The 15762-nt window shown below is 46.0% G+C and overlaps 1 pseudogene; it reads right to left on the bottom strand.

The window, feature by feature from the left end:
- LOC132864570 (zinc finger protein 271-like) overlaps positions 1-10521 on the bottom strand; it is a 133724-nt pseudogene extending 123203 nt beyond the window's left edge.
- Between the last annotated feature and the right edge of the window lie 5241 nt (positions 10522-15762).

Genomic DNA, 15762 nt, shown 5'->3' with positions numbered 1-15762 from the left:
TTTCAGCCTAGACTTAAATGCTGAGACTGTGTCTGATTCCCGAACATTACTTGGAAGGCTGTTCCATAACAGTGGGGCTTTGTAAGAAAAGGCTCTGCCCCCTGATGTAGCCTTCACTATACGAGGTACCAGCAGATAGCCTGCACCTTTTGATCTAAGTAGGCGTGGCGGGTCATAGAGTACAAAATGCCCAAAATTTTATCAATACAAAATGCATTTTTAAGTCGGCCATCTTGAAAAATGGCTGCCATTTTGAATTTTTGTGTGGCTACCGGGCTTTTTTGAAACATCTTGATCTTATCTATGTCTGTGCAAAATGTGGTGCTTGTATCATTAAGTGAAGTATTTTGCCACTAATCTGCTACACTAGTATCTCACTGGGCTGCGACAAATTGCGAACGTCATGCGCGAGAGAGTTTCAAAAGTGTTTTGGAACATTCGCGGGGCTTCTCAATTTCCTCGCATGAGTCGCAAAGTGTCGCTCCTTTATCACTGATATTTTGAATATGTTCAGAAAATTAGTGCGACAAAATTTCTCTCAAAATAGCCTCAAATGCATCGCTGGTGTCGCAAAGCTGTCACGAACCCTTCTCAAGTCAGTTTCCGTGAGACAGGAAGTGGGAGTTCTTCAGCCAGTATCTCACTGGGCTGTGACAGCCTGCGACTAGTTGGACACACAACAATTGTGATAAAATATGTGAATATCAATTCAGTGTGATTCCAAGTGAAAATTGTCGCTAATTCATATATTTTATCACAATTGTTGTGTCTCCAACTTGTCGCAGGCTGTCGCAGCCCAGTGAGATACTGGCTTAACCCTCACACACTTCTACTAATAACAATTATAATGTAATTTTAAAAAATGTAATGTTGTATGCCTGGACCCATTTGGTTGTTCTGAACATGTCCGGATTGTTTTTTGTTTTTTTGTTTTTTTCTGCCAGAAGCTAAAATTCTCTGGGCCTGGAATAATAAAGACTCCTCTGAGGCACATTAAGCCAGCATCTATTTGAACCGCTGCTCATACAGCATCACACACCAGCTGTCTACCCATTTCTATATGTAGGAACTCATAGACATTTGGCTAGTGTTACTTGCAGTTGACACCTCTCCCTTCCTGACTTTTGACAGCATCAGGATTTGGACTCACAACCTCTAGATGATAGGGTGAATGCTTTTCTGTTGCACCAATTAGGCACCACTGCCCAAGAAGCTCCATCTATCCATTATCTGTCGCTGCTTATCCTGTCCTACAGGGTCGCAGGCAAGCTGGAGCCTATCCCAGCTGACTATGGGCGAGAGGCAGGGTACACCCTGGACAAGTTGCCAGGTCATTGCAGGGCCGACACATAGACACAAACAACCACTCACACTCACACCTATGGTCAATTTAGAGCCACCAATTAGCCTAACCTGCATGCCTTTGGGGGAAACCAGAGCACCCAGAGGAAACCCATGCAGACACAGGGAGAACATGCAAACTCTACACAGAAAGGCCCCCATCAGCTGCTGGGCTTGAACCCAGGACCTTCTTGCTGTGAGGCGGCAGTGCTAACCACTACACCACCGTGCTGTCCCCTGCCCAAGAAGCTTTCTGTCAAAATCTTGTTGATGTCTACAAAAAGTGCCTGTCCAAAGGGAAATTCAGTGTTGGGCAGTAGCGTCACTACAAGTAGCATCATTAGTAACTTAGCTAAATTTCTCAGTAACATCACTATTTACTGAATCAAATAGCTTTTCAGTAGCTTAACTCTTTTATTGATTAAGTAGCATGGCAATGGCCACACAAGCTACTTTTTTATTGGGTATTTCCATGCTAAACACAGTGGAGCAGCTGCCTGCAGTCTAACATTATCCCCGCAACACAAGCACTCTCTCTTTTTTTATCTTTACTGAAAATAACAGGAACAAAATATAAATACAGTTATTAATACACACACAAACAACAAACCAAGAGCCAGGTAGAGTTTTCAAATAAAAACATTAAATAATAAGCACAAATGAAAAAAACTGAGCAGCTTTCTTGTTTTTAGAGTTAGAGATGATTTTGATTTCCTGTTCAGTTTCCTTTTCGAAGGCTATAAATGAAGGTTTTGAATGACTAAACTTGGCTTTATGAATATGGTATTTTCCTACAATGATCAACAAATTTATATATAATTCTTTTTATTTTCTTGTTATAGAAACCAAACAGTACATATTTCCAACACAGAGAAAAATCAGAGTCAAGTTTGGCTGTAATGTACCGGGTTATTTCTGTCCAGAATGTGATGGTAAAGGGACATTGCCAGAACAGGTGCATTATTGTTTCCGGGTCTGTCTCACACAATGAACAGTCCACACAAATGTCTCTCTTAAACTTAAGCATATAATGCTTGGCAGGATAGTATCTATGAATCAGTTTGAAAGACACTTCCCTTACTTTGTAAGGAAGTATCTGTATGGGAGGTTCCACACACTGCTCCAGTTCAGGTCACCAACAAGACCAGTCCAGTATTGAACCACAGAGGGGATAGTGGTGATATCTGCCTGGAATAATGCACAAATATTGCGATTATTGTTTTTGGATGTGACAGAGAAGCATACCTGACCCACTGAGGTCAATATGGGGTCCAGAGATGGTAAGCAAACTGGTTTTTCAGCCCCTCTGAGAAGAGTTAGGATACCAGAGGGAATGGCATCCATTACAATGGCAAACTCTTTTGGGGTAACAAGAATACCAAATGTTTGGAGGAACTCAGTAATTTAGCAGATTTATATTATCATTGAGTAGTTGGGTTACTAGTTATGTTGTTGAACCAGGATTGAAAAAAAAGGATTTATTTTTATATTTAATGTGCTGATTATTCCAAATGAAGCATCTAATGCCACTTTTCCACTACAAACGTGGCTGAGTCAGGCTGAGCCGTGCCGTGCTGAGTCGAGCTGAGCGGGGCTGTTGGAGTTGCATTTCGACTACAACCATGCTGAACCGTGCTGGCTGGAAGTGGGTGGACACATTGGGTGGAGTTAGCGAAAGTGGGTGGACGTCACGTGATGTCGTTAAGCAGCGCAAACAGTGACATCAGTGATCTTTTAAGCGGTAGTCTCACGACCCGGATAGTAAACAATAAACATGGAGGACATGGAGTCGTTAGTGTTGCTGGTCTTGGTTCTGTGGCTTGTTGTCACCAACAACGCCAACAGATACTGGCAAGAGCGTATAGATGAGGCGAGGCGCATAAGGCTTCAGAAATTCTCGTAATTCTTCTTCTTCCGGGTTTACGGTGTTTACAGATCCCAGCATGCTCACGGGGCATGTGTGGGCATGTGAGGACACTCCTCCTCACCAATCAGTGCACAGGGGAGTGTCTGCTCACGCCCCCAGCCTCACTCAGCTCGGTTTGGCTCGCTTCAGCCCCACTCCAAAAGCGTGCGAGTTTTGGGTGCTAAGCAGGGCTGAAGCGAGCTGAGTCGTGCTGTTCTGAGGTAGTCGAAACGCGAGCCATGTCGGGCTGAAGTGAGCTGAAGCGAGCTGAAGTGAGCTGAAAAAGGGTAGTGGAAAAGGGCCATATGTGGGGAGAAGTTGTATTTATAAGTTAGTGACCATACCAAGAGCATTTGTTTATGGAAATTGGACAGGATTAGGGGAAGTTTCTCTATTTTATAATCACACAAGAGTACGTATTCAAGGCCTCCAATCATAGAGAAAATGTACAAGCACTCAGGATTGTATGGGAGAGCAAAATATGCACACAGCTGTGTGCATCGCCAGTGGAAGCACTCTGTGGCCCTTTCCGAAACTAGCTACTTTGCCCTCCCCCTACTCACTTCCACTTGATTGATGCATTATAGTATAGTAAACTTTATTATCCCTGTGAGGGGCAATTTGTTGTACAGCCAGCAGAGAATAAAACTGTTAAGGGTAGCAAGATGTGGTGAGTTAGGATCCAATAGCAGAACACAAACCAGAAAATCCAATGAATAAAAAATGATTTAATTAAAGTCCAAAAAAAGTCAGCGAACAAAAATAGCAAAATAATCCAGACAACAACGAGGTAGACAAAGAGCTAATATGAAAAAACATGAAAAATAGTTCTGACAAAAATTGGAGACAAAAAACATAGTGCAAAAAACTGTGACAAGACTAGGCAAAACAGAGAGCAGAAATCTCATCTTATTATCTCTAGCCGCTTTATCCTGTTCTACAGGGTCGCAGGCAAGCTGGAGCCTATCCCAGCTGACTACGGGTGAAAGGCAGGGTTCACCCTGGACAAGTCGCCAGGTCATCACAGGGCTGACACATAGACACAGACAACCATTCACACCTACGGTCAATTTAGTGTCACCAGTTAACCTAACCTGCATGTTTTTGGACTGTGGGGGAAACCGGAGCACCCAGAGGAAACCCACGCGGACACTGGGAGAACATGCAAACTTTACACAGAAAGGCCCTCGTCGGCCACGGGGCTTGAACCCAGACCTTCTTGGTGTGAGGCGACAGCGCTAACCATTACACCACCGTGCTGCTGAGAGCAGAAATCCAGGAAGCAAAAAAATGGCACAAGAAACAAACAAGATGTTCTGGCAAAGTCCCCTTCTACACAGCAGAGCAGACCAGGAAGTGAATGCCGGCAAGATGGAAGTCCCGTCCCTGATCCGGATTGCGCTCACCAACTTCTACAAGTGCACCATACAAAGTGTTCTGAGCTATGGATGCATAGTGTGGTTCTCCAGCTGCACCTCAGAGGAGAGGAAAGATCTGCAGTGGATCATCAGGATGCCATCTAAAATCATTGGTACCCCTCTCCAATCCCTGGAACAGATCTACTCTGCCAGGCTGAGAAACAGAGCCACAAAGATTAGGACTGACTGCACTCACCCCGGACAATGTCTTTTTGACACCCTTCCCTCTGGAAGGCTTAAGGTCAGAAAGTCACAAACAGCAAGACACCAAAATAGCTTCTTCCCCAGGGCTGTAAAAGCTCTTCTGGAGGCTTGATCTGGACTTGGACTCTCACTCTGCACCTTACTGTGTTTGGCTACATTAAATAATTACATACTACAATTTATACTACTGCTTATATGCCACTATGCTGCTTTTAAAAGGTTGTATATATAATTTACTGATATGCTGCTGTGATCTGAGTCCTCAAACAGTGTTTTGTTGTATAGTAATGTGCAATGACAATAAAGAATCAGTGTTGTACCCCATTTGTTATAGAAATTCCATCTTACAAATTTACTCAAAAATAACTTAATATTTTACAAAGAAAATATGTACAATTCCTGATAAATCCCAAAGCCAGAGAAATACATTTTCAAACTCTAAATGGAGTGTACCATCCAGTGATCTGTTGCAACAGTGGTTAATTGTTGAAACCAGGAATTGTGTGTTTTGTGAAAATAATGAAACCTCTGATCATTTATTTTTCCAGTGTATGTCTGCAGATGCCTTGTGACTGGATGAACATGACTGGCTTGACCTGAAGGTTTTTCAGTTGGAAAACTTTACTCAAAAGGACATTGTTTATGGACAACAGGGAAAATGACTTTTTGGTGAATGTCATTATTATCCTTTGTAAATTCTATATCCACAGATGGAAAACTTTACTCAAAAGGACATTGTTTATGGACAACAGGAAAAATGACTTTTTGGTGAATGTCATTATTATCCTTTGTAAATTCTATATGCACAGATAGAAGTACATGAAGGTGAAACCCAGGTGTTGTGGATTTCATAATGAGTTTCTTTCTTACACTAAAGCCATTCAGGTCACGAAAACGAAAGATGCAATTAAACTTTTAAACATAATTGAAGAGCATGATTTACAAGAAAAGCCTGAGCCTCATAAATGTGTTTTTTCTTTTGTTTGTTTTTGTTGTAATTTATATGCACCTGTTCCTTATGATCTGAAGGAAACATTAGTGGCAAGTAGTTTGTACGGTATATGGGTCCGTCTCAGAAACTGGTCTCTCATTTGGGACATTATGGTCAAAAAATAAATTTTCTAATTTTACAATTTTTTTTTGCATTTACTTAACACTCAGTGTTTCTTTTGTCATGTTTAATAAGAATAAATATAGCAACTTGCTTTATCTGGCCTCCACTGTGGAAAATTTTAACGATGTTCTGAAGTTCACACGCATAACATGGAAACGTATGCATTTAAAAACCCTCTTTTATAAGCAAGGAATATCTTTTTCTGTGCATATATTTGTTTCTTTAAATGCAATTATTGGACAGAAAAACAAACATTTGTTATCATTATTTTAAAATTTTACTCCTTAGTTTTGAATGTTCATCAGTTATCATACATTTTATTAAACTTTACTTTGTTGTGCTTGCAGGATATCATGTAGATACACCCCTTTTGTACTAAATTATCAATTAGCATAATAGTAATACACAGACAAAAGTTTGAAACTGTCACAATATCCCACTGATTTATTCAATTATTTGCTTTTTCATCACTCATGTAACATGGAAACTTTTTTCCTTTACTAGTTTCTTTTTACAGTGAAGCTATCGTTACTTATATCAGATCTGAACAAGTTGCAGATTTACACACTGCACTAAAATGTAATCATTCTCACAACTTAAAGTTAAATTATATTTTGATTACAATCAGGTCAGGGGGTGCTGATGTTGTAGGAGCCGCGCTGTGTGCTGCTTCGGTGTCTGGTCTTGGCACTCTACACACTCCCTGTATGCACACTTCTTTTGCCATATTCCGTCATCCTGACCACAGGTCAGGAGATCGATGGCATGGTAGCCATGCCTGATGCGAGCAGCACTGTCTGTCCTTCCAGTGATGGCATTTAGGGTATGAAGCTTCAGGTCAACGTTTGTGCAATACTCACACAGACACATTCTCAGCCGCCAATCTTGCTGTGGATAAATGTACCTGGGTTTACACTTGGCAAAGTGAGAGAAGCTGACCTTCGTTGACTCTGCTGGTTGTGCGGCAACAAAGTCATCGTAGACTTCTCTCAAGGGCTTTGTCAACAGTGATGCAGCCTGGCCAGATTTTGATGAGACAAGCTTTTTGTCAGGGATAGGGCAGGAAACACTTTTGTAATATTCCTCAATCTCTTTTTTTCATCTTCTCTCGTTTCATGTGCTTTGATGCAGCCAGTGACAAAATGCTCCCCTTGCTGACTGCTAGGATGCTGCTGGATCCTCAAAGATTCAGGTATTTTTGACAGGTATTGAGGAGAACATGGCGAGTGTGAAGCAGATCTTTATTTCACCTGGTGTTGTTCTTTTTCAGCTCAAATATCACATATTTCCCGATCCTGTGTTCTAATGACTCTGGCTGGAGCGTTTTGAATAGCTGCTTCTTACGAGGTGCAAGGGAATGTACAATATCATTCAGAGTCTCTACGAGTCTGCAAGGACTGTGTGGAAAAGTTGCATAGGCCCGAGCCTTTGCCTTTCTTCTGGCTTCTTGACTCCATGATGACAATGGGGTGCAAGTGGAAGCCTGTGGTATGCTGCTGGATGGCTGGGAAGCAGCAGCTGCAGATACTGAAACAGTAAAAATGATTAAATAAACTTGTAACAATTTTTGAAACAAGTGTGTAACTTCTAAAAAATATGTTTTCAATAATACTATTTACAGTTTTTCAATTGCTTCCACCCCCTCCTAGAACTGCCACCTTATTGTGGTGGAGGAGTTTGTGTGCTTGAATGATCCTAGGAGCTATGTTGTCACCAAAAAACCCCCTATGGAGAAAAAATCCAGGACCGTGACGTCGCCCGGTAGGACGCAGCCGGGGCCCCACCCTGGAGCCAGGCCCGGGGTTGGGGCTCGTATGCGAGTGCTTGGTGGCCGGGCCTTTGCCCATGGGGCCCGGCCGGACTCAGCCCGAAGAGGTGACGTGGGCCCGACCTCCTGTGGGTTCACCACCCACAGAGGTAGCAGTAGGGGTTTGGTGCAGTGTGGATTGGGTGGCAGTCGAAGGCAGGGGCCTTGACGACCTGATCCCCAGACACAGCGGCTGGCTGTTGGGACATGGAATGTCACTTCACTGGGGGGGAAGGAGCCTGAGCTTGTGTGGGAGGTTGAGAGGTACCGACTAGAGATAGTCGGGCTCACCTCCACGCACAGCTTGGGCTCTGGAACCCAGCTCCTCGAGAGGGGCTGGACTTTCCACTTCTCTGGAGTCGCCCGTGGTGAGCGGCGGCGGGCTGGTGTGGGCTTGCTTATAGCTCCCCAGCTCAGCCGCCATGTGTTGGAGTTTACCCCAGTGAACGAGAGGGTCGCCTCTCTGCGCCATCGGATTGGGGAGAGGGCTCTTGCTGTTGTTTGTGCCTACGGGCCAAATAGCAGTATAGAGTATCCGGCCTTCTTGGAGTCCCTGGGAGAGGTACTGAGGGGTGCTCAGACTGGGGACTCCATTGTGCTACTGGGGGACTTCAATGCTCACGTGGGCGATGACAGTGACACCTGGAGGGGCGTGGTTGGGAGGAACGGCCTCCCCGATCTGAACCCGAGTGGTGTTTTGTTATTGGACTTCTGTGCTAGTCACAGTTTGTCCATAACGAACACCATGTTCGAGCATAGGGGTGTCCATAAGTGCACGTGGCACCAGGACACCTTAGGTCGGAGGTCGATGATCGACTTTGTAGTCGTTTCATCTGATCTCCGGTCCTATGTCTTGGACACTCGGGTGAAGAGAGGGGCTGAGCTGTCAACTGATCACCACCTGGTGGTGAGTTGGATCCGCTGGCGGAGGAGGAAGCTGGACAGACCTGGCAGGCCCAAACGTATGGTGAGGGTCTGCTGGGAATGTCTGGCCGAGCACTCTGTTAGGGAGGTCTTTAACTCCCACCTCCGGGAGAGCTTTTCCCAGCTTCCGAGGGAGGCGGGGGACATTGAGTCTGAGTGGACCATGTTCTCTATCTCCATTGTGGACGCAGCTGTTCGGAGCTGTGGCCGCAAGGTCTCCGGTGCCTGTCGTGGCGGCAATCCCCGAACCCAGTGGTGGACACCGGAAGTAAGGGATGCCGTCAAGCTGAAGAAGGAGTCCTATCGGGCCATGTTGACCTCCAGGACTCCTGAGGCAGCCGAGGGGTATCGGCAGGCCAGGCGTGCTGCAGCTCGGGCAGTTGTGGAGGCAAAAACTTGGAACTGGGAGGAGTTCGGGGAGGCCATGGAGAAGGACTATCGGTCGGCCTTGAAGAAATTCTGGCAAACTGTCCGGCGCCTCAGGAGGGGGAAGCAGTACTCTGCCAACACTGTTTACAGTGCAGGTGGGGAGCTGTTGACCTCGACTGGGGACATTGTCGGGCGGTGGAAGGAATACTTTGAGGATCTCCTCAATCCCACCGTCATGTCTTCCACTGAGGAGACTGAGGCTGATGACTCAGAGGTGGACTCGTCCATTACCCAAGCCGAAGTCACTGAGGTGGTTTGCAAGCTCGTCGGTGGCAGGGCACCGGGGGTGGATGAGATCCGCCCTGAGTATCTCAAGTCTCTGGATGTTGTGGGGCTGTCTTGGTTGACACGCCTCTGCAACATCGCGTGGCGGTTGGGGACAGTGCCTCTGGAGTGGCAGACTGGGGTGGTGGTCCCTCTTTTTAAGAAAGGGGACCGGAGAGTGTGCTCCAATTATAGGGGAATCACACTTCTCAGCCTCCCAGGGAAAGTTTACTCCAGGGTACTGGAGAGGAGAATTCGACCAATAGTCGAACCTCGGATCCAGGAGGAACAATGCGGTTTTCGTCCTGGTCGCGGAACACTGGACCAGCTCTATACCCTTCATAGGGTGCTCGAGGGTTCATGGGAGTTTGCCCAACCAGTCCACATGTGCTTTGTGGAACTGAAGAAGGCATTCGACCGTGTCCCCCGTGGTATTCTGTGGGGGGTGCTTCGGGAGTATGGGGTTCGGGGCTCTTTGCTAAGGGCTGTCCGGTCCCTGTACGAATGGAGCAGGAGTCTGGTTCGCATTGCTGGCAGTAAGTCAGACCTGTTCCCAGTGCATGTTGGACTCCGGCAGGGCTGCCCTTTGTCACCGGTTCTGTTCATAATTTTTATGGACAAAATTTCTAGGCGCAGCCAGGGGCCAGAAGGAATCCTGTTTGGGAACCACAGGATTTCATCTCTGCTTTTTGCGGATGATGTTGTCCTGTTGGCTTCTTCAAACCAGGACCTTCAGCATGCACTGGGGTGGTTTGCAGTCGAGTGTGAAGCGGCTGGGATGAGAATCAGCACCTCCAAGTCCGAGGCCATGGTTCTCGACCGGAAAAGGGTGGCTTGCCCTCTCCAGGTTGGTGGAGAAGTCCTGCCTCAAGTGGAGGAGTTTAAGTATCTCGGGATCTTGTTCACGAGTGAGGGAAGGATGGAGCGTGAGATCGACAGGCGGATTGGTGCAGCCTCCGCAGTGATGCGGTCGCTTTACCGGTCCGTCTTGGTGAAGAAGGAGCTGAGCCAAAAGGCGAAGCTCTCAATTTACCGGTCGATCTACGTTCCGACTCTCACCTATGGTCATGAGCTTTGGGTAATGACAGAAAGAACAAGATCACGGATACAAGCGGCTGAAATGAGTTTCCTTCGCAGGGTGGCTGGGCGCTCCCTTAGCGATAGGGTGAGAAGCACAGTCACTCGGGAGGAGCTCGGAGTAGAGCCGCTGCTCCTCCACATCGAGAGGAACCAGCTGAGGTGGCTCGGGCATCTTTTTCGGATGCCTCCTGGACGCCTCCCTGGGGAGGTGTTCCAGGCATGTCCCCCCGGGAGGAGGCCCCGGGGAAGACCCAGGACACGCTGGAGGGACTATGTCTCTCGGCTGGCCTGGGAACGCCTCGGTGTTCTTCCCGAGGAGCTGGCCGAGGTGTCTGGGGAAAGGGAAGTTTGGGCTTCCATGCTTAGACTGCTGCCTCCGCGACCCGGTCCCGGATAAGCGGAAGAAGACGAGACGAGACGAGACAATTGCTTCCACACAAAACCTTTATATATTACACTATTTCTAAACTGTCACTCAAACTTCACAACTCCACCTCAAGTCAGCAAAACCATAAACTAATTCTCAGCCTTGACACAGTTTTCAATTTAGCTATTCACTTTCTGCAAATCAATACACACAATTCTCTACCTAACACACGAAAATCTAACAGGAAGTAACTTGATTTCCTATTTCAAACACAACCAATCAAAATGTCACACTTATTCATCAGTGCCTCAGACTATGTCCTCATATGTCAAGTCAAGTCAAGTTTATTTGTATAGCACTTTTAACAATAAACATTGTCGCAAAGCAGCTTTACAGAATTTGAACAACTTAAAACATGAGCTAATTTTACCCCTAATCTATCCCCAATGAGCAAGCCTGTGGTGACGGTGGCAAGGAAAAACTCCCTCAGACGACATGAGGAAGAAACCTCGAGAGGAACCAGACTCAAAAGGGAACCCATCCTCATTTGGGCAACAACAGACAGCCTGACTATAATATTAACAGTTTTAACATGAGGACAGTTTCGTTGATGTTATAACTCTTCATTGATGGAAACTTGAGTGCAAAACTGATTCATGATAACTGCAGTCCTAAAGTTAGCAAGACAACTGTAGTCCTCAGCCATAAAAGCATTACTGTAAGAGTCAAGAGCATCCTCCAGGTATAACCCTCAACTATCCTCATGGGGCTGTCCTTCATAGGAGCGATGCGATAAAAGTCCGACCAGACACAGGGCACCATGATGGATCAAGCAGGTCCGAGGGGCAGAAGAGGCCAGCATCTCAATCCCAGGACCAACATGTAACTCAGAGGGACAGATTGGGGGGGGGAAAGAGAGAGAAAGAAAACACATGTTGTTAGGTATGCCCTAAAAATGACAAGTATTAAATCTGTGTGGTAGGCTCGCAGAGACGAGAGTCTTGACATCAGGCATAACACACAACAATGGCATGTTAATATGGTAAAAAAAATATCATGACCTGCTCTGGCTGGATGCTTGATTGGGTGATGGGAGCACACTCCTCAGCAATGATGAGATGCAGATGGGACCCTTAGGGCTGGCCAAGACAATTCAGTTACATTTCACCGGGTCTGGGACATGCGACAGAAGTCTGACAGCCAATTCCCTGCAGGCTACGATAGCCAGTTGAGGTCTCCACCCTCTCCACCAAAAGATTTCCTGTTGACTCCATGTAACTCAGAGGGACAGATATGGGGTGGGGGAGGGAAAGAAAACACAGGTTGTTAGGTATGCCCAATGTCACCTGAATAAGTAGGAGCAGTATACATATTGCACCGAGTACAAGCAGGGACTCCGGCAACTAACTAAGACAGCATAACTAAAAGGAGAGAGCCAGAAGGTAACACAGGCATGAGGGAGCCCCGGGACATAAAGCAGCCAGCCACTACACCATCAACAAACTCGAGTGAGCAAGCGAGTGGGGACTGACAGCATCCATACATCCCAGTTTACCAAAACACTCTATGTCTGAGGACCCTCGAGATCTACACCTTTACCTCATAAACACCATTAACAAAAGGTTTGACTAAACAGATATGTTTTCAGCCTAGACTTAAATGCTGAGACTGTGTCTGATTCCCGAACATTACTTGGAAGGCTGTTCTATAACTGTGGGGCTTTGTAAGAAAAGGCTCTGCCCCCTGATGTAGCCTTCACTATACGAGGTACCAGCAGATAGCCTGCACCTTTTGATCTAAGTAGGCGTGGCGGGTCATAGAGGAGCAGAAACTCACTCAGGTACTGTGGTGCGAGACCATTCAGTGCTTTAAAGGTCAATAGTAATATTTTATAATCAATACGAAATTTGATTGGGAGCCAATGCAGTGTGGATAAGACAGGCGTGATGTGGTCATATTTTCTAGTTCTAGTAAGGACTCTTGCTGCTGCATTTTGAACTAACTGGAGCTTATTTATGCACTTATTGGAACATCCAGACAGTAAGGCATTACAATAATCCAACCTGGAGGTAACGAAAGCATGGACTAGTTTTTCTGCATCATGCAATGACATTAAATTTCTTATCTTTGCAATATTTCTGAGATGAAAGAAAGCTATCCGGGTGATGTTATCAATGTGAGTTTCGAATGAAAGACTGGGTTAGTAAGACAAGATGAACTCAAGCACCCTGCTCATTACCACCAAGGTCACAGAAAAGGGATTACAGCATGTGGAAAACATCTCTTCTCAGTAACTAAGCCACTTTAGCTCAACATACAGAAACACAGAGAAGAATAATAATGTTCATCCATTAAATTTCCCTCACACTGGCTACTGGGTTCAAACCCAGAACCTTCTTGCTGTGAGGCAACCATGCTAACCACTGTGCCATGTGGATTAGGTCACATGACAACTCTCAATAGCCCAGTGGTGTGGATGTGTCTAGGTTACCCTGAGATAGCTCATGGGTACAGAAAGTGAATGAATATATGTATACAAGTCAGGGCACTTGTTTAATTATGTGTTTTTATGTTTTGTGTTTAAGAACCACATGGTGAAATATGTTAAAAAATCATGAAATCAACTCTGATTTTCCTTATTCACTGACCAGGATCTTTGATAGCATCCAGGGAGCAGTTGGGGGTTAGGTGCCTTGCTCAAGGGTACTTCAGCCCAAGGCTGCCCCATGTTAACCTAACCACATGTCTTTGGACTGTGGGGGAAATCAGAGCACCTAGTGGAAACCCATGCCGACACAGGGAGAACATGCAAATTCTACATAGAAAGGCCCCTGTCAGCCACTGGGCTCAAACCAGGAAGAACTGGTCCACAGGAAATTACATCACATTTCATGTAAACTTCTGACCCAGTGGAACTGTGATGAATCCATTCATCCATTACCACTTATCCTGTGCAGGGTAACAGGCAAGCTGGAGCCCATCCCAGCTTGAACCCAGAACCTTCTTGCTGTGAGGTGACAGTGGTAACCACTACACCACAAAGCTACCCACACAAAGAACACAATCCCACCTTTGAAGTACTGGGGGGTGTCAGGCAGCATCATGATGTTGGGGTGTTTTGCTGCAGGAGGAACTGGTGCACAGGAGATGGCATCATGTTTCATGGAAACTTCTGATCCAATGGAATTGTCTCTCATCTCATTATCTCTAGCCGCTTTATCCTGTTCTACAGGGTTGCAGGCAAGCTGGAGCCTATCCCAGCTGACTACGGGCGAAAGGCAGGGTACACCCTGGACAAGTCGCCAGGTCATCACAGGGCTGACACATAGACACAGACAACCATTCACACTCACACCTACAGTCAATTTAGAGTCACCAGTTAACCTAACCTGCATGTCTTTGGACTGTGGGGGAAACCGGAGCACCCGGAGGAAACCCACGCGGACACGGGGAGAACATGCAAACTCCACACAGAAAGGCCCTCGCCGGCCATGGGGCTCGAACCCAGGACCTTCTTGCTGTGAGGCGACAGCGCTAACCACTACACCACCGTGCCGCCCCAATGGGATTGTGATAAAGTGAAATTAAATTTGTTGGAAACATTTCTTGTGTCATACACAAAGTAGAGGTCCTAACCAACTTGCCAAGTTATAGTTTGTGAGCATGAAATCTGTGGATTGGCCAAAAAATGAGCTTTAATGACTTCAACCTAAGTGTATGTAAACTTCTGATTTCAACTGTAAGTCTTCTCACTAAAATTCACCTCCTTACAGTCCCAGAGCACTGAGTAAAAAAGGGATGCTGTTGTCTGCTGCCTCATTGAGTACCCTGGGTAACAGCAAGAAGAATTCTTCCAAAACTGCCAGGTATGTTATTAAATGATTGATCAATTCAAGGTATTCACATGGATACACAAACTCTCACCTCATACCAGGATCTGGATCAGTTCAGCATGATCTGTGTTTGTGGTGATGTTTTCTGTGAAAGAAAATCAATTTATTTTTTCTGTGGAGTTGATGTGATCCATTGAATGTTTATTTTTTTTTTCATATGTCTGCTTTGAAGATGATTATTTTTTTCATAATTGAATGATTGAAAATTGAGAAAATAAATTTATCTTTTCCTCATCATCTCCTCTCCTCCTCACTCCTCATCTGCTCCCCTCTCCTCTTCATCCCTTCTCCACCTCTCCTGTTATGTCCTTCTCTCCTTTACACTTAATCTCCTCTCCTCCTCATCTCCTGTCCTCCAATTTCCTTCTCTTCTCCCCTCTCCTCCTCTCATCTCCTCCTAATCTGCTCCCTGCTCAACCTCCTCTCCTCTCATGTCTTTCCCTCCTCCCCTCCTCATCACCTGTCCTCTTCTCCTCTCCAATTCATCTCTTCTCCTTCTTATATCATGTCCTCCTCACCTCTCCTCGTTTCCTCCCATGTCTTTCTCTCCTTCTCTTCTCCTCTCCATCTCCTCTCCTCATCTGCTCCCCTCTCCTCCTCTCATGTTTTTCTCTCCTCCTCATCTCCTCCCCTCCTCTCATGTCTTTCCCTCCTCATCATCTGCTCCTCTCCATCTCATCTCCTCTTCTCCTCTCATGTCTTTCTCTCCTCCTCATCTGCTCCCCTCTCCATCTCATCTCCTCCTCTCCTCTCTTTCTCTCCTCATCTCCTCTCCTCCCCATCTCCTTTCCTCCCATGTCTTTCTCTCCTCCTCTCCTCTCCATCTCCTCTCCATCTCCTTTCATGTCTTTCCCTCCTCTCCATCTCCTCTCCTCCTCCTCTCCATCTCCTTTCATGTCTTTCCCTCCTCTCCTCTTCATCTCCTCCTCATCTACTCTCCTTTCATGTCTTGCTCTCATCCTCTCCTCTCCTCTCCTCTCCTCTCCTCTCCTCTCCTCTCCTCTCCTCTCATGTC

The sequence above is a fragment of the Neoarius graeffei genome, chromosome 17 (genome assembly GCF_027579695.1).
Source record: "Neoarius graeffei isolate fNeoGra1 chromosome 17, fNeoGra1.pri, whole genome shotgun sequence".
Classification (NCBI taxonomy): Eukaryota; Metazoa; Chordata; class Actinopteri; order Siluriformes; family Ariidae; genus Neoarius; species Neoarius graeffei.
Note: the sequence above shows the minus strand (reverse complement) of the source record. Positions and strands in the feature narration are given on the sequence as shown.